Below are 20134 nucleotides of genomic sequence, written 5' to 3' on the forward strand. Positions count from 1 at the left end.
GTCCGGAACCGTGCGACTGCTATGGTCGCAGGTTCGAATCCTGCCTCGGGCATGGATGTGTGTGATGTCCTTAGGTTAGTTAGGTTTAAGTAGTTCTAAGTTCTAGGTGACTAATGACCACAGGAGTTGAGTCCCATAGTGCTCAGAGCCATTTGAACCATTTTGAACAAAGTGCATTGCCGTGATGTAACACTCAACTGTTTTTAGTATTTGGTCTCATGCGTAACCCTTTCGCACAGTCTTTCAAGAACCTCGCGGTGAAAGTGTTCATTAAACCCTTGGCCTTGAGGCGTAAACTGTTTGTAAAGGATTTCCTGGTTGCCAAAAAGAGCATACCAACTTGCATGTGGGCTTAGATTATCTCATCATTCCTCTCTTTAAGCCTTGCAGAACTTGGAGTGTTCCAATCCACATTCTGTTGTTTGGCTTCCGTGTCATACAAAAAACATCCAACATTCGTCAGCGGTGGTGAGACGTTCCAGAAAATGGCGATCTTTTCAATTGATTCCAAAATGTCAAGGCACGTGTCCCTGCTCATGTCCTGTTGGTTCTGTCTGAGGTTTCTCGGAAACAGTTTTCAGCAGATTGTTCTTATCCCCAGTATATTGGCCAATATGTGACTGACGGTGGTGTGATTCAAACTCAACGCTGCCCCACTCATGCTATCAACCCATGATCTACACACACAAGATCCCGGACTCTGTCAACATTTGCATCAGCTCTTGAAACGTAAAGCCTTCCACTACAAAGGTCAGTTTCAATTGACTGTCTTCCTCCAAAAAATGCCTCAAACCACCGAAATACCTCCGCTCTTGACGAAAGAATGTCCTCGTGGGCCGGCAGAAATTTTGCAAATGTTTCCATTGCACTGTTTGCAAGTGTGAAGCAAACTCTTACCACACATGGTTACTCTAAATTCGTGTCACTCGTTGTCAGAACGTACAAGCAAAACATTCTCTGAAAAAAAAAAAAAAAAAAAAAAAAACAAGGAGGAGTCCGCATTAGTTTTCACTTGATCCCATTCGACTACAAACCAAATTACAAATACAAACATCCACCACAACAATTACACACCAAGGTTAATTAAGGACTTAACGCTAAATTAGAAGTCATGGAGTATAATGTCACTCCTTAACGAAGCTATGATACCAATAACCTTTCGCCATATTGGACTATTACTGCGAGTTCAGTTACCTACCTCAAGCCAACAACATCCATCCGCCCTATACCAAGGCTAAAATCTATAGTATTCTCACAACAAATGCTGGAGAAAACAGAGACATTCAAAAATATCAACAAACAAAGTGGAATATCTGGCGAAATATCCACTGCTCTGTATTTTTTTTCTTTTTTGTTTCGTTTTGTTTAGGGTGCTCAACTACTAAGGTCATTAGCGCCCAGTCACAAACGTTAGTGCACTAATAGCGTAAAAAAACGCAAGGGGGCAAAATCAGAAAGTTCTTACAATGACGCAGAGAAACAAAATAAAAGAGTTAGATTAACAGAATCTTCCGTCGGTTCTTGGTAGAACAATATTATAATAAATAAAAAGCGCTAGCTTGCTTTTGTTCTACAATATTACTTTTATTGTTAACGGGTTTCCGACTTACAAGGCTGAAGATGGCCTTGTAAGCCGAAAACCGGTCAACAATAAAAGTATTATTGTTGAACAAAAGCAAACTGGTGCTTTTCATTGATTAAAAGAGTTAGTTCTTTTTGGACAAATCCGTCAGTGTAATAAAACTAAGGACACGAGTAGCTGCTAGAGCGTTATCAGCTAAAAGATCCTGTAAGGTAGACGGCAGACACAGGACAACACGAGAGTGAATAAAACGGGGACAGGACAATAAAACATGGCGCACCGCCAATGGATGACCACAGGGGCACTGCGGGGCGGGTTCACCGAACAGCAAGCAGAGGTGGCTAAATCGGCAATGCCCAATCCGCAGCCTCGCCAAAATGACCTCCTCTCGCCGGGAAGGCCGTAACGAGGTCGTTCAAGCCGTCGGGATCGGTTTGATGGCCATAAGCTTATTTTCATGAAGAGAGGACCAAGCCTCGTGCCACACTGATGAAACGCGCCGACAAAGAGCCCCACTAACTTCACTTGATGTCTGGTATGATTTTTTTTTAGTAATTTAATTGAAAGCTTTGTTGCTTTGTTAAAAGTAAAATTGTTTCTTTTTGTTGTGGCAGAATAAATTACTATTAATCACACCAGATTTGTCGGAGAACAGCAGCAACATGTGCAATTGATCCAGCTTTAAGAAATTCTATTACCTTTTAGCGGAAAATTCGTGCGGTACTCTCCGACGTTAGAAAAGTCGTGGTGTTCCGTTCGGAGCAGGAGGCGGCTGTCTTTTCTCATTCGCGATATCGAAAATTACTAAAAAATGAACATAAATTTTTTCGGAGGAAGATCGCGCAGAGAAAACAGACAGAAGTTACATGAAAAAAACCTAAGGGACCAACTAATTGGATTTGTACGAACATATAAACGGAACTGAAAGAACTTGGAATAAATACTATAACGATGTCGTCACGACAGCCTCCTGTTCCGACAGAACACACGCTGGATCATAAGCTGCATAAATCTTTTAAACAGAAAAGATTATCACAAGTATAATTAATGAAAATAAGGTTGAGAGATTTTCTTTGAAATTAAATAAACTTCAAGGCTTCAAGTATTATATTATGAAACGGAAACTTACATTAACATGGCCACCCATTGTGGCGGTGGAGCGAATTTTCATGATACACATTCTCGCTTGTTTGTGGCTACATATATTTTTAGTCACTTAAACTCTTAAAGTTACAATAAAATGAATATATCAGTGTGGAGCACAATACTTTTGCGTCCGACTCGCAACACATTCACAGAAGAACAGCTAGAGAGCGGCGCGGCTCCCTGCAGAAGTAAAAATTGGCAATTGTTATTTTTTTGAAACATAGGTGCGTCGTTTTTTTACTGATAGATAGCAGCGTATAACAGTTTATAGCTATCGTGATATTCTGCGCTTTTCAGGAGCGCGGCAAAGATATCTGGTTACAACATTCTTTGGTATACATTAAAAGTTCGCACATACTGACGCGAATACAGAAAAAAACTTTTACATGTTACAAATCGCAGTGATAAAGGCTGTAATGTCACAGATGGGACACAAAAGGAAACTGTCCGTGGAGGACAGCAGCCTTGGCCGCAGCATCAGCACACCAACGTGGCCAGGAATCCACAAAAGAGGACACGAGCGCTGGTATCAGCTAGCGACTGAAGGGACCGTTGAATTCGTTGCACGAGAGGGTGGCCCGAATATGGGTCACGGAGGTTCTGAATGGCGCTCAAAGGATCAGAGCAGATGGCATAGGGAGAATGACGATGGCGGCGGATATACTGAACAGCCTAATTAAAGCAAAAAGCTCAGCTGTAAAGCTTGAACACTGATCAAGGAGCCGGTATTGAAAGGTATCATATCCAACGACAAAGGCACATCCGACGTCAACAGTAGTCTTGGAGCCATCTGTGTAAATAAAGAAGTTATGAGCGAGCCTCGAACGAAGTTCGACAAACCCCGAGCGGTATATCGAATCCGCGGTCCTCTCCTTTGGGAGCGAGCTGAGTTCAAGGTGAACGCGAACCTGAGCCTGGAACGAAGGTGGCGTAGGGCTCTCACCCACTCGAAAAGTCGTAGGGAGGGTAAAATCAAGTTGCTGAAGCAGGCGACGAAAGCGAACTCCAGGAGGTAACAGGGCTTCCATCAAGTGTTCGGTCTACATAGTATCTAATCATCAACGACAAGTTTCCAACCAATGAGAAACACCACAACATCCACATGAGAACCACACTCACCTAGACGTTATGCGGTCACGGGAAACCTTAATTCACAGGTTCACCTGTGGTGCAGTTGGACTGATCACGGCACAGATGCGAAGCAGACTGGCGATAATTGACCACACGGTTCCGCACAACGTTGACATCATGGAATTAACGAGACCAGAGATAATACCATATCCCCGCAGGAAGCAAAATGCCGCCGTTTCAGTTTTAGGTCACTCTACTGCTTACATTAATAATCATCGCCATACAGCGTTTGAAGAATGCTGTGCGTAAATGGTATACGAAAATGCAAATATAAGAGGAAAAAGAGATTACACTGACGCGTACGGTAAATTGTTGAAAATTGTGGTGCAGGTGTGAATAAACTTACTTAAGTCACTATTTAGTACAAAACAATGTATCACAGGACCGTGGAAAAACCAGCAAAACTTACAGAATATCCCACTTTAATATTATGATTATTTGATATTTTTTCTTTATTTGGCACGGTTCAAATGGGTCTGAGCACTATGGGACTTAACATCTGTGGTCATCAGTCCCCTAAAACTTAAAACTACTTAAACCTAAATAACCTAAGGATATCACACAACACCCAGTCATCACGATGCTGACCCCGCCGGGAACCCGGGCCTGGGAATTTGGCAAGGAACCAATTTTAGTTTGTGCAAAGACATATTTTAAATCATCAGAAGATTACTTGTCATCTACCAACAGACACATACCACTGGCCATACAAACGTGACACTGAAACTTCCTGGCAGATTAAAACTGTATGCCCGACCGTGACTCGAACTCGGGACCTTTGCCTTTCGCGGGCAAGTGCTCTACCAACTGAGCTACAGAAGCACGCCTCACGCCTGGTTCTCACAGCTTTACTTCTGCCAGTACTTCGTCTCCTACTTTCCAAACCTCATTTTGGAAACGTGACACTGTTCTTTTGGTTGCGGCAAAGGGTGAGAACAATATAAGAAGGCAAAAAAGAAAATTTCTGTTTCATAGCTATCCAGGAGAAGACTATTTTGTGAACAATGGCAGAGTATTGCTTGAAATTTAACAGCTCCTGTCTCTACCATTACAAATACCAACACCCTATGTTTATATGCAAGACTAATATAACTTTCAATAGAATATTTCAAGATTGGAAACTATCCAACCAATTGTGGAATAGTGCAGTGGTGTGAGAAATATTAAACATTCTAAAAGGCTACATCGTAAGACCCATGTGTTTCCATCTGTATACAAGCGATAAATTTATCCTGTGGTTGCCGGCCGAGGTGGCCGAGCGGTTCTAGGCGCTACAATCTGGAACCGCGCGACTGCTACGGTCGCAGGTTCGAATCCTGCCTCGGGCGTGGATGTGTGTGATGTCCTTAGGTTAGTTAGGTTTAAGTAGTTCTAAGTTCTAGGGGACTGATGACCTCAGAAGTTAAGTCCCATAGTGCCTAGAGCCATTTGAACCATATCCTGTGGTTCAGTGATGGGAATGGAACAGTGTGTTACAAGGGAAGTAATTCTTCACTTGGTTACAGTGCAAAAATAATTTTGGTGATAAGGCTTTGACACCGATGATCCGCCACTTGTTGGGCGATGTCGATCGTCAGAAGTCATTATTCAACCAGCATTTCGGCTAGGGGCTGACACATGACGGCTTGTATTTCTCTCGTCTGTTTGTCGTTCCTGCTCTGTCTCGCTGCTACAGACCATGGAGTCATCTGGCAGCTCATAACTCCGGCGTATTTACCATCCAGATCAACAAAGATGGATTCGAGGTTATTCTAGACGCCCAGCAGTTCAAACCGGAGGAACTGATGCTGAAAGTGGTGGGCGACAGCGTCGTGGTAGAGGCAAAACATGAAGAGCGTCAAGATGAGCACGGCTACGTATCGCGCCATATGCAGCGTCGCTATTTGCTGCCGAAAGACGTAATAATTGAACAGTTGTAGACGCAACTGTCATCGGATTGGTGTCCTCACGATCACTGCACCAAAGAAAACTCTCCCTCTAGCAGAGGGCGATGAGCAGTCTACAAGTTATGCAGACGGGTGTTGCAGCGGTTACCAAGCAGCAACAGCAGGGAGGAGAGAAGATGGAGCAGTAAATGATACACTGCTTGTGTACAGACTCAGTTTTGTATTGATTGATTGATAATTTTTTGCATTTTCATTGTACATTCATTCATGAAATTCAGTACTAATTATTCTGCTTGTCATTGGTGAGGTGTTATGTATGTGAAACACTGCATTTAATGATATTTGAATCACTTTCGTGTAAGTGTAAAACAATATTTCATTCAAAACTTTGGAAAAAATAGTGTCCGTCGCCGCTAACAACAAAACGATCTCTCGAAAAGCAATCCATTTCAAATACGCCACGCCTCCACGACATCACATTGTAAAAAATTGCGAAATATTTGCAAGAACCAAGATTACATATATGATCACTACTCGTTTCGCTAGCAACGATTTGAGCTGTTGTATTAGGTTCCTGCCTATCCTCACCTTCGGAAATCGTGCCACACGTTGAAGAAAACTAACAAACATTTACGAGAATCCAGGGTATAGACATGAGCGTTACTGGTTTTCTCTAGCAAAATAATTTAAGCTGTGCTCTCAGGTTCCTGCCTAAACACACCTCCGTAATTCATGACATATTTGGAATAAACCGCATAGTTTACGTCAGCTATCAAGGCAAGCACAGACAGCACTTAACAACAAGGCCCAGACATGCTTCGAATCGTGAACTCATGACATCACACAGGACGTCACTGGTCAAATCCGACGAGATGAATCGGACCTTGCTCTTGATCCGAAGGTAGCAGGATCCGTCCAACATTGCCTATGGAAAGTTTTAAGACAGTTGCGACAACAGGAAAAGGTTATAATTACAGTGATAGCATAAAACAGGCACTAAATTCCAATTCAATTACAAAATGAGAAAAAGAGCGTGAACTACAGATACCTGCATATTTCGTTGTACACGGACCACTTACAAAGTTATCATCGGGTTCTTAGCCATGAATTCGAAGAGATTTGATCAGAGTCATCCGTCGATAGCAGAAAGTTGTCGAAGATTTCTGGACTGGACGGAAGAAAGAGTACTTAATTCTGCTCACTCTTAAAGGAAGTTCACGAGCACAAGGAGATCTCAGGGGTACTGGCCGCTGTTGTCCTTCCACAAGAGTATGGGTGTCCGTCCACGCCATATGTGGATGAAGATTCGTGTAGACGATAGTCATGAGGCAACAGACTGGAAATTAGCAACTGGAACTCTTTAGAACCTATAATGGTTGCATAATTTCGCATCCAGCTTAGCACGTCGTTCCTCTTTAGACTGACCTAGACAATTTGGGGAGGTGCTCATCCACAGCTTTGCCGAAGGCTTTCAGACAATGTTAGCGGAGTACGCAATTTGGTCTCGTGATGTATGATCTTGGCTGTATATGCATGTAAAATGTTGCATTGGAATTACGATAAATACAAAGGCCGGCAGAAAATTGTCTACTCTATTAAGCCCAAGCAGAAATGATACCATTCACCTATTTCCGTTAGTTATGTTTACCGAACTACAGCTTACGGTACGCCATATAGGTCGCAATCTACCTCATTGGATACATTAACAGACCATTATTTATACCTACCTCGTGTACTTACGTATTAGTCTGACGCTTTAACTTGTACGTTTTTCACGTATGTACCTCTTTAGAGAGAATATCGTGTTTTTCCAGCTCAGCCGTTTTGTGCAGTACGGACTATGTCGTGGCACAGCGTGTGTAACAATAGCTTCCGTCGTAACCGCGGTAACGTTGCCAGTTTACCGAATACTAAAGTCGCCTGCGGGTGTCCATAGAGACTATGTTGCGTGAGGCTGGCATCCCATGCTGCGGCGAACAGCTGAGGAAACCCGATTACAATCTGGCTGAACATTCCATGTCTTGAACTTATCACCTCTAAAAGTTTATCGAGTTTTATCTACATCTCACCTCTGCTTTACTTTTTGCAGTAACGTGTTTTGTATATCCTGGCGTTACTTGCTTAGGATATATTTCTGCCGCTGTGAGTACAATTCCTCTCTCGCCGGTGGGAAGGAAAACAAGCATTAAAGCAACCGTACTGGTTTTCTGGGAAACAAGGACTCTATGTACTTCGAATGAGACAGCACAGGGTGTGTCATGTAACAACTCTGTGAATATTATGGAAGCAAACGGCAATAGATAACTGAGCGTTGTTACGTGCAGCTACAACACTTCGTAGGATTTTAAGGTGAGTTACCACTGATTTTTATAACTCAGTAGAGTTGCTCTTGTGGTTAATATCGCTTCAACAAACATAGTTTCGTGTCCACTAGTCGCTTGCCATGGTATCCTGTCATACGTAGATGCAAGTGCTATTACTATTTTGTGATAAGTTGGCGCGATTCCTGATAATTAACGTCCGCTCTGGGTACCTTAACAACACTGTCATAGATAGGGAACAGTTTCGACACGAACTATTACTAAATGGATTATTTCCGATGACCAGGATTTCTGACTTTTGTGTAATTTTCAAGTGATTCTTGTAAAACCATAAATTCCCTAATGAGCAATTCATATTTAAAATATGTTCTGCTCTCAAAATATGTTTTAAAAGCGAAATTGTTTAACAAAGTGTTGTAGCTCTTCATAAGTCACTATGAAGCATATCAATGCACTATTCCTTTTTAAGAGCACACTGACTATTGGCCTATTATCTTTAGATATTCAGTTACTGTAATAACAGTAGAGTCTTCGTCATTTACGTAAAAGACCGTAGTACTTCTCTAAGATCAGGACATTGTGTCAGATCAGGTGTTTGCACGGTTGTAATTATGTGCACACAATGACACACATTCGAATGTTTACATGTGTTCACATGCTCAGTGAATTCATGCTTGGACACCGGGTTTGACATAATATTATCGTTTTTATAATTCTCAAGATATTACTCTTGGAATGTGAAAATGCTTTGGAAGCGACAGTAATGTCCTTTTAGAAAAGAATGCTGGAATGACACACTTCGTGGTGAGGCAGGAACAGCTATAGTGTTTTAAGCAATCACGTTTTGATAAAATATCTGGTGAGCAGACTGTACGAGGGTTGGAACGTTAATAGTGGCAACTATTTATTTACATCTCGTACAGAACTGATACGTGTTTCAAAGTTTTACTGACCTTAAAAGTAGTCACCAGCATTGTGTGTAACCCATTGCCAGCGATGTGGAAGTCGTTAGATACTCTTAGCAGTGCTACATACTCTTAGCAGGCAACAGACCGCGCCGCTCGAACTGTCAACACAACTGGCACTGCTAAGAGTATCCTACGACTTCCACATCGCTGGCAACGGGTTATACACAATGCTGGTGACTACTTTAAAGGTCAATAAAACTTTGAAACACGTATGTATTTTGAACAAGCTGTAAATAAATAGTTACCACTATTTAAGTTCCAACCCTCGTATTTTAAAGTTGAACTGGTCCTTTAAGAAATTTATGTCGCTGCATGTATCAGTTGATAACAGCATAATAGGCGAAATTCACAGTTTTTATCCCACTGATTTGATTCCATTACATAATTGAGGAATCCCTGAAACCTCTGAATGTGTCCTATTGACCGATCTACGTACACAGTCCACAAGGGAAATGTATGGTTGTGGCAGCAGTTTCGTTCTGCATTCAGATTCAATCGGATTATATGATGAAATTCTTTTTTCCGCAGTTCGCATCAGTACGTCTTTATTAGTGACTCGAGCTACTTACGCAATCTTCAGTATTTTTTTGTAACACCACATTTTCACATCTTCTATTCTGTTCTTGTTTTTAGTGTTCGCTTATGTTATAAGACATCATTCAGTCAACCAGACCACCGCCACTGCTACGGCGGAATAGGCTGCAGGTAATAATGTCATCAGTCAATGGAAATGTGAGAAATATATTAATGAGCTACTTAGTTTCTTTGCTGTAGTAACATTTATATCAATGGCAAACGTCGGTTTTATCAGCTCAATTGCATGTTCCTTCTCGTTATGGTTTTCATCAGCATGTACACCTAAAAATTAGTGCATTCTGCTGTTTGAACGAAGTATACAGTGTTTTCTTTTCAAAATTAAGCTAAGATCAATTTTCAGAGAAGAAGGTAACACTGTATTTTGTTGTTCTCTCTATAATATAATTATGCTTTGATAAAAACACTGATTTTGAAACGTCCTGTCAGATTTTGTCTAAGTTTTTTGTCATTAATTAAAAACCCTCATTCTGTTTAAATGTTCACATGGAATTTCAAGGCAAGGACATCTTTTAAATGCTTTTTCTTAAACTAGAGACAAATTTTTTACTCATGCGCATAAAATTTCATTTCCCTTCTTCAAATAATGACATCAACATTTAAATAGGAAGAAAAGAAAATAAAAGCTTTCTTTATGTTGATGTTTACAGAATGAGATTAACAATTTCTTTGTAAGATTATAAATACAGTAAATAACCAGACTGACAAGAAACTAGCATTGTAACAAAGTAATATCCTTTGGAAAGTTAAAGATCAGAAATTCAAAATCACAATAAAAGTTTCAGTAAGTATCACTACTCCAACTTCATTTAAAATTTTAAAGAAGATCTTTCACATATCGTACTAAGAAATTAAATCAGGTCCTGTTACATCTATAACAGTTAAGTAAGTTTTAATTTCAGAAATAATTACTTAATTGTTTCACTAACGATATTTCTGTAGTACTTGAAAGATGCATAAACTTAACACTATTCTCGCATAACACAAAGAAAGGAGTACGCAGCATAATGAAGAATTTGATTTTCCATTCATCCGCTGTTCTTTCATCCAGGCATGTCTTTTTGTGTGTATATGGTATTCACCAATTCTTGTCTTCCGTTCATTCTTCCATCACAGTGATAATTTAACATTTCCTAATCTGGACGTTACAGCCACATGGGGGGTCTTGAAACCCACTCCACAGGCAGTTATAGGAATACTGTCGATATTTCGGGTTGCACATGATCTTCAGATATCCTACCTGTAAAAAGGTACATAAATCCAGTATGTTCTTTGAGCTATCTCTGAACAAACAGAGCACCGTCAGGCCTTGAAGCTACGTTATTGCATTTGATTTAATACGAGGATAGTATGTCCCGTCCGGGAAGATTACTATCTCTGGTCCAGAGTCGCGTTGTCTCACTCGAAGAAAGAAAGTGAACATTTGTGTCATCAAACGCCACACTCCTGCCGAGGGACCGCTTATGAGGCGGTGGTCATGTTCGTCCAGAGTTTGCCACCGAGGGCTCAAGGTGAATCCACCATATGACTCGCATGCAGACTGGATTTTGTCACATTTTTACCGTTAACCATTGGGTACCACATTGAACGTGTCTCTCTTTCTAAGGAAACATGGCGTATAGATCGCTGTACGACTTGTCAACTGACATACGGATGCCTCCTCTCAATGGGATTGTTACGTCGTCTGGTATTTAGTGTCCGATAGATGTGCGCGCCGTCGCAGGTCTGGTTTCCGACAGAGCCTGTGAACATGATTGAGAAAGGAACTGGGCCACCTCTGGCGCCATTCGAGAAACTGGTGCTAGATCTTCTATTAAGATTCCTGCAGACATGTCTGATGTCGTCTCCACAGTTTTAATATTCCGCTTATGGATAGCGCCGCCGGTCTATCCTGAACATGTGCAAGACCTAGTCCACCCTTACCAAGATGGAGGTCGGGTGCAGAATTCGTGACACCAAATAGGTGTCAACGTGTGTGACCTGCTGGAGCATGTCTAAGGCCCTTGTCGTGTTCCCTTTGGCTCCCGTCTGGACTGACTGTAGTTGTCTTTTATAGTTGTACGCCAACGGTCATGCTGCAGTGGTCACACGGGTCCCCGTAATATCGCCAAAGTTAAGCGCTGTCGGGCTTGGCTAGCACTTGGATGGGCCACCGTCCGATCTGCCAAGCGCTGTTGGCAGACGGGTGCACTCAGCCCTTGTGATGCCAATTGTGAAGCTACTTGACTGACAAGTAGCTGCACTGGTTACGAAAACCGACAACAGCCGGGAGAGCGGTGCGCTCTCCACATGACCCTCCGTATCCGCATCCGGTGACGCCTAAGGGCTGAGGAAGACACGGCGGTCGGTAGGTACCGTTGGGCCTTAAAGGCCTGTTCGGACGGTGTTTGTTTTTTTGTTTGTTCTTATAGTTGAGACACCGCTATCCGATGTATCCAAGGCATTTCAGGTATGCATGAGCTGTAAAGGCTCTACACATCCTTCGTTTAGTCCAACACGGATATTCATCGCCACTGACCTGTCCACATTCATGCGGAGCCAGTGGGTCCTCCATATTTGTGTATCGCCTCTAAAGCCACACGCAGTTTCCAGTCTGTGCCACCAGCACTAACTCATGCTCATATGCTTTGCACTTACATGTATATCCTCACGAAGTCAATCCTGTCAAGCAGTGACGAGGTCTGCAGAGTAAAGGATCGAGGGCCAGTGCCTATAATTTTGTAGAAAGGGGACACCCTTACATTTACCGATCTCGCTACGATGAGGAATTTCGTCGTACATCCATTGACGAGTACTTTGGAGGAATAATTTCGGAGTACCGCATCACGACAGTGATAAATGGTCGTGGAAACTACATGTTCGTCGGGACTTCTGCAAGATAGTTACGGCTCACTCTGTCAAAGGCTTGATCAAAATATTTCAACGCTGGTGTCCATGGAAGTGGCACGTCTTTCTTAGAGCAATCAAATCGCAATATTCACCAAGAGCCGTCTCGATGTTGCATCTGTGCCGAGTGACGCTTGATCGATTGAGATCAATTAGCGCAGTAGGTGCTCTCGGAGACATGCTGCTAAGCCTGGTGATATTTTTTTTAAAAAGGAGCCTCACTGGTCGGTAATTCATACCCGTATGTCACCCGAGGGTTTGTGTATCGGGATGATCACCCACTCCACAAAAGCTGGCAGTAAGGGAACGTCAGTAGACATTAATTCGCGGCAAACACCAGTCCATTGTGGGTGGCATCATATAGCTGGAGGTTCTATAGAACTCGAAAGGGAGCCCATCTGGTTCTGGTGATTTATTCACCGATCGCCTACCAAGGCCTCTGCCACTTCCTCCTCTGAAATCTCCTCCATTAGTAGTGCTTCCTCCTCTGATTCAATGGTGCCGAAAATCGTATGTGTAACTCCGCCAGTGGCTGCCATATTTGTGTCCACCGGAGTGTAAAATTGAGTGTACAAAGGCTTTGCCTATTTCTTGTTGCGATGTTACGTGTCTGTCATCATCCGTATCCATGGCATGTACCAGAGTTGTTTGTCGTTTCTGCTTTGATTGATACTGTGATAAATTGACAGGCGTTTTCCTGCAACCCAGTCTAGTGCCCGTCCCACAGCCACTGCACCTTTGAGGTGGCATCACGTGATGGATATAGTTTCGGCCTTAGCTCGTAGTACCGCCAGTTGCCACTGCAATGAAGGCATTTGGTCGACGTATTCCGTAGCACCGTGAAATAGAAGTCCATCGCTGACGTCACCTCCCCGTCTGCTCACGACCACATGTCACCACTGCGTGACGTAGCACCGGTTTGGCACAATCCACCTGCCAACGTAGGGTCATGGGTTACGCCCAGAAGCGTTGTCCGCAAGGTCGCCCAACATCTTCAGTGGCGTCTTGACAAGATGGGTCTCTGAGACCGACAAGGTTCATTTTCCAAGGACCGTGGCTACGCCACATCTGCTGCCACCGAAGGCGGATCAGACCCATTAAGGCCGTGTAGGCTGCTGGCCACAGTTCTGCTTCGTGGACGTCAGCACTAAGATGGCATGTAACATATATTTGGTCGAGACGACTAGCGGAATGATTAGTCGTATGAGTGTATCCAAGATCGAGGCCATGGAAATGCTCCAATGTGTCAACCATATCTATTTTCTGCACCAGAATCAGCGTCCAACCCTGGCAGCTGAGTGGTCAGCGCGACGGAATGTCATACCTAAAGGTTCGATTCACTGCTGAGTCGGAGATTTTCTCCGTTCAGGGACTGGGTGTTGTGTTGTCCTATCATCATCATTTGATCCCCATCGACACGCCAGTCGCCAAAGTGGCGTCAACTCGAAAGACTTGCACCAGGCGAACGGTCTAGCCGACGGGAGGCCCTAGCCACACGGCATTTTTACCAGAATTGGCAGTTCTGCGCACGAGGTATACTGAAGAATTTGATCTTTCTGTGCAAGTACACGATTAAAATCACCCATGGTAAAATTGTTGTATCGACATTGGAATGGCGCGGAAATTCCCTCTGCGAAGAAGTGGGAAAGCTTTAGTCTCCTGTGTGTAGCATACGGTGCTTGGGTACTCTTGAGTCGTACATCAAGCACCGTCATTCGTAAAGCCATGTGCCGACGATAGGTATAGTACATCCTCTGCCGTGATACCTTCTTTGAGAAGTATTGTTACGCCGAAACCTGTTTCGGAGATGTGTGATAAGTAGGCTGCATAATCATGTATGACAGGAAATTCGTCGACGTATATTTACTGTAGGAGGACGATGTCGATCACAGCCGCTTTCAGTACATCTTTGAGTAAAGATATCTTAATTTGCGACCGTATGCGATTCCTCATCCGGTTGCAGGGTAAAAAATACATTTTGAAAATATCCCCAGAATAACCTATGTCTTCGTAATATCCTTTGTTCCAGCTTGAAGTTCCCTAGAAAAACTTCTGTGAAGTTTGGAAGGTGAGGGATGGGGAACCGGCCGAATGAAAACTGTGAGGACGGGTAATGAGTTGTGAGTGGGTAACTCTGGTAGAGCGTTTGCGCTCAAAAGGCAAAGGAACAGAATTCGACAACAGCTTTAATTTGCCTGTATGTTTCATCTCTGCACATATTCTGCTGCAGAGTGAATAGTTCATTCCTGCACTCATTTTGCTTGGTGTACACTCATCAGCCAGAACATTATGAGCACCACCCTTAGAACTTGTACGTCCACATTTGCCACGGATAACAGCGACAACGCATCTTGGCATGGAAGCAATGAGGCCTCGGTAGTTGGCTGAAGAGATATGGCATCATATTCTAGGTGGGGGGGGGGGGGGGCGGCGATGAGCTCTGTCGCCACGTTCGATTGAACCCAGATGGGTTCAATCGAGTCCAGATCTCTCTAGTTGGGGGTCCAGCACATAAACTGGAAATCACCACTGTGTTTTTGTAACCGATCCATCACACTCCTAGTCTCGTGGCATGGCGCATTATCTTGTTGAAAAATGACACTGCCGTCGTCGTGGCTTGCACTAGTTACAACAGACCCCTGGATGCTAACGTGAATGTTCTCCCGAAGCATACTGGAGTCGCTGCCAGTCCCGCAGTTCAGGGTCAAGGAGCTGTTCTCGTGGAAGACGACGGATAAGCGCCCACCTATTGGAATGATGAAGAAGGTAGCGGAACTCATAAAACCATGCAATGCTGCTGACGTCATGGCGTTAACATTTGCACAGGCATGGGTCGTCGGCTGTGGAAACGCATCTTTAGGCGTGTTTGATGCACTGTGTGTTCAGACACACTTGTACTCTGCCCAACATTAAAGTATGATGCTAGTTTCGCATCAGCCCGCCACCTCTCCTGTTTTAGCAGTCTGCACAGCGTACAACATCCGACATCTATAGTGAGGGGTGCCCGCCCAACCACACGACGTCTGGAAGTGGCTTCACCACGTGCTGAAGACACCCACCGCTTCTCGAACACCCGACATGCTTTGCAGTTTCCGAAATTCTTGTACCGAGCTCCAGGCTATCAGAATTTGCCGTCGGTAAAACTCAGATAGATCGTGCGCCTTCCACATTCTACACATGGAAGTCACGCTCAGTGATACTACATGCACCATGCGTGCGTGTGGCTAGCAGTCATTCCTCGCCAGGTGATGCTGCTACCACCTCTGCGGGCTTATATCGTTGGTCGTGATGTTTTGGCTCATCGATTTACAGGGTTATTCTAAATGATGGACCCATTTTCAAAAATTCGTATGTATTCAAGTACAAATCCAAAATGAAGAAGCTTCATACCAATGAAAAGAGGAAGTTTCTAAGTTTTTGGCGGGCGGCGATGCTTTCAGAAGCGCCCGGTAGAGTTCGCACTGCAATAGATCCGTCATTTCGTTTCACAGTCAATTGTAAGTGAGATGGCGACTGTGGAGCACAAGGTTACCTACGTTCCTGAGTTCGAGAAAAGTGAATCGCAAATTACTTTAGTACCAAATCCTGCATTCAGCTACCAACTCGAAGAAACATTAGCCATTGGTTTAAGCAGTTTAAACAGACTGGGAGTGTGTGCAAAGAAAAAAGCACAGGCGGACCGCGTGTGTCAGAGGATAATGTCCGACGGATTCAAGAGAATTTTGTGCACAGTCGCAGTACATCTACCAACAGAGCCAGTCGAGAACTTGGAATATAGAAACCAACTGTATCGGAAGTTTCTGAGACGGAATTTGCTGTGCAATCCTTACCGATTACAACTTGAGCAGTCTCTCAACCTCAGTGACAAAGAGAAGCGCCTCACATTTTGTGGGTACGTGCTGGCAAAGATGAAGGATGACGCAATTCTACAGCGTGTAATTTTTAGCGATGAAGCGACGTTCCACCTTAGTGGAAAAATCAACAGACACAAAGTTCGCATATGGGGTTTGGAAAATCCACATTCACCATTGCAATACGAAGAGACTCACCAAAGATCAACGTGTTCTGTGCCGTATCCCATACAAAGGTTTATGAACCATTTTTCTTTGCGGAAAAAACTGTAACGTGAATCACGCCGCTGGACATGTTGGAACAATGGTTTTACCTCATGTTATGGAAGATTCCCAGGACTTTATTTTCCAACAGGCTGGAGCTCCATCCCATTGGCACCGTGATGTACGAGGCTTAATGAACGACTCCCTTACTCAGCGCTGGATCGATCGCAGGGGGACTTGAGGACCTGGCTCTGCACTTCTGGCCACCGAGATCTCCTCATTTCACACCCTATGACTACTTCGTATAGGGTTATCTGAAGTAATCTGTTTACGTTCCGCCTCTACCAACCATTCTGAACGATCTGCAGAACCGGATCATTGCTGCCGTGCACTCAGTAACAGCAGATAGGAATTCACGTGCGTGGGACCAGTTTGGCTGCCGCGTCGATGTTTGCCGTGCAGCCAACGATGGCCACATTGAATATTTATAACAGTTATCACATTTAAAATTATTAAATAATTGTTAAAAACTAATTATTTACAAATTATTAAATTTATTAAATTGACATCAAAAATCATAAAAGAAAACTTCGAAACTTCCTCTTTTCATTGGTATAAAGCTTCTTGATTTTGGATTTTTTCTTGAATAAATATAAAGTTTTGAAAATGAGTCCATCATTTAACATAACCCTGAATATAAAATGGGTCATTCACATATCTGAGGAATAGGACTGGACTTCAAATTTAGCCCTACAGGTCTCCCATCGTGATTCCTTCCTGGTCACTAAACTTTTAGCTGCATTCCATATTATTTAAATTATTCATAACAATGTTTTACAAATTTGTTGTTAATTATGTTTCAAACAAGTTGTTTCTAAAATCGTCACTCCGATGAAACGTTTTTCTAAGGGGTTATAATTAGCCACACAATGAAACGTTTTGTTGTTGTTGTCTTCAGTCCAGAGACTGGTTTGATGCAGCTCTCCATGCTACTCTATCCTGTGCAAGCTTCTTCATCTCCCAGTACTTACTGCAACCCACATCCTTCTGAATCTGCTTAGTGTATTCATCTCTTGGTCTCCCTCTACGATTTTTATCCTACACGCTGCCCTCCAATGCTGAATTTGTGATCCCTCGATGCCTCATAACATGTCCTACCAACCGGTCCCTTCTTCTTGTCAAGTTGTGCCACAAACTCCTCTTGTCCCCAATTCTATTCAATACCTCCTCATTAGTTATGTCATCTACCCATCTAATCTTCAGCATTCTTCTGTACCACCACATTTCAAAAGCTTCTATTCTCTTCTTTTCCAAGCTATTTATCGTCCATGTTTCACTTCGGATACATGGCTACACTCCATACAAATACTTTCAGAAACGACTTCCTGACACTTAAATCTATACTCGATGTTAACAAATTTCTCTTCTTCAGAAATGCTTTCTTTGCCATTGCCAGTCTACATTTTATATCCTCTCTACTTCGACCATCATCACTTATTTTGCTTCCCAAATAGCAAAACTCCTTTACTACTTTAAGCGTCTCATTTCCTAATATAATTCCCTCAGCATCACCTAATTTGACTACATTCCACTATCCTCGTTTTGCTTTTGTTGATGTTCATCTTATATACTCCTCTCAAGGCACTGTCCATTCCATTCAACTGCTCTTCCAAGTCCTTTGTTGTCTCTGACAGAATTACAATGTCATCGGCGAACCTCAAAGTTTTTATTTCTTCTCCATGAATTTTAATACCTATTCCGAATTTTTCTTTTGTTTCCTTTACTGCTTGCTCAATATACAGATTGAATAACATCGATGAGAGGCTACAACCATGTCTCACTCCATTCCCAATCACTGCTTCCCTTTCATGTCCCTCGACTCTTATAACTGCCATCTGGTTTCTGTACAAATTGTAAATACCCTTTCGCTCCTTGTATTTTACCCCTGCCACCTTTAAAATTTGAAAGAGAGTATTCCACTCAACATTGTCAGAAGCTTTCTCTAAGTCTACAAATGCTAGAAACGTAGGTTTGCCTTTCCTTAATCTTTCTTCTAAGATAAGTCGTAAGGTCAGTATTGCCTCACGTGTTCCAACATTTCTACGGAATCCAAACTGTTCTTCCCCGAGGTCGGCTTCTACTAGTTTTTCCATTCGTCTGTAAAGAATGCGCGTTAGTATTTTGCAGCTGTGACTTATTAAACTGATAGTTCGGTAATTTTCACATCTGTTAACACCTGCTTTCTTTGGTATTGGAATTATTATATTCTTCTTGAAGTCTGAGGGTATTTCGCCTGTCTCATACATCTCGCTCATCAGATGGTAGAGTTTTGTCAAGGCTGGCTCTCCCAAGGGCGTCAGTAGTTCCAATGGAATGTTGTCTACTCTGGGGGCCTTGTTTCGACTCAGGTCATTCAGTGCTCTGTCAGACTCTTCACGCAGTATCGTATCTCCCATTTCATCTTCATCTACATACTCTTCCTTTTGCCTAATATTGTCCTCAAATACATCGCCCTTGTATAGACCCTCTGTATACTCCTTCCATCTATCTGCTTTCCCTTCTTTGCTTAGAACTGGGTTTCCATCTGAGCTCTTGATATTCATACATGTGGGTCTCTTTTCTCCAAAGGAGAACGTTTTGTACAAATCATAAAATATTCCAACTGCCAACAGCCGTATAAACAGAATATTGCTGCAAATCAAGCAGACACCAGACGTAGATTATCATACAACACATTACAACATAATAAAACTTTGATTGACATCATACAGAACCGTAGATCTTTCCGCGACAGTAGCAAATGACAAAGATATCGACATCACCATAGAAAGTCAGAGAAACTGTGAGCAGTGGAAGAAATTAAAAAAAAAAAGAGCCGGTCTTTGTGGCCGTGCGGTTCTAGGCGCTGCAGTCTGGAACCGAGTGACCACTACGGTTGGAGGTTCGAATCCTGCCTCGGGCATGGATGTGTGTGATGTCCTTAGGTTAGTTAGGTTTAATTAGTTCTAAGTTCCAGGCGACTGATGACCTCAGAATTTAAGTCGCATAGTGCTCAGAGCCATTTTTTTGAACAAATAAAATAGTTCACGCTACCCATGTACTTCGAGCAAGTTGGGGATCTCTCCTGCAAGCATTAACTGTCGGACCACTATGGTGAACCTGATTTAGACACTCACTTATCTCATTTTGGAATCTAAACATGACAGGGAAGGATTCTGGCGTGGACCATTGATGATTTTGTCCTCATAAAAGTGATTTATCCATTTTTTCTAAAGTTTTGGACGTTATATCGTATTTGTAATTCTATACCGATTTCAACAGTTCGATATTCCTTTTCTATATATTATTCGTCACCCTTCTGTCTTTCTCAAAGAACGCATTTTTACTGTGTGTTGTAGTCACCCTTCGTCTTTCGTTACATTCTACACTTCATTTAAAAACAGTAACGGTAGCCATACCTTCATAAAAAGTCATTACAATCTCGTACGTATGCATTTTTATCGATTTTTCCATACCCTGAAATCGATGGTTTGAAATCCGAAACAATTTTTCTTAGTCTGTAGTT

General features: G+C 42.8%; 1 pseudogene; it reads left to right on the top strand.

Annotated features, from left to right (window-relative positions):
* Positions 1-2533: 2533 nt before the first annotated feature.
* Positions 2534-5933, top strand: LOC126285143 (protein lethal(2)essential for life-like; annotated as a pseudogene).
* Positions 5934-20134: the final 14201 nt, after the last annotated feature.

This window comes from Schistocerca gregaria, chromosome 8, assembly GCF_023897955.1.
Source record: "Schistocerca gregaria isolate iqSchGreg1 chromosome 8, iqSchGreg1.2, whole genome shotgun sequence".
NCBI classification, from domain to species: domain Eukaryota; kingdom Metazoa; phylum Arthropoda; class Insecta; order Orthoptera; family Acrididae; genus Schistocerca; species Schistocerca gregaria.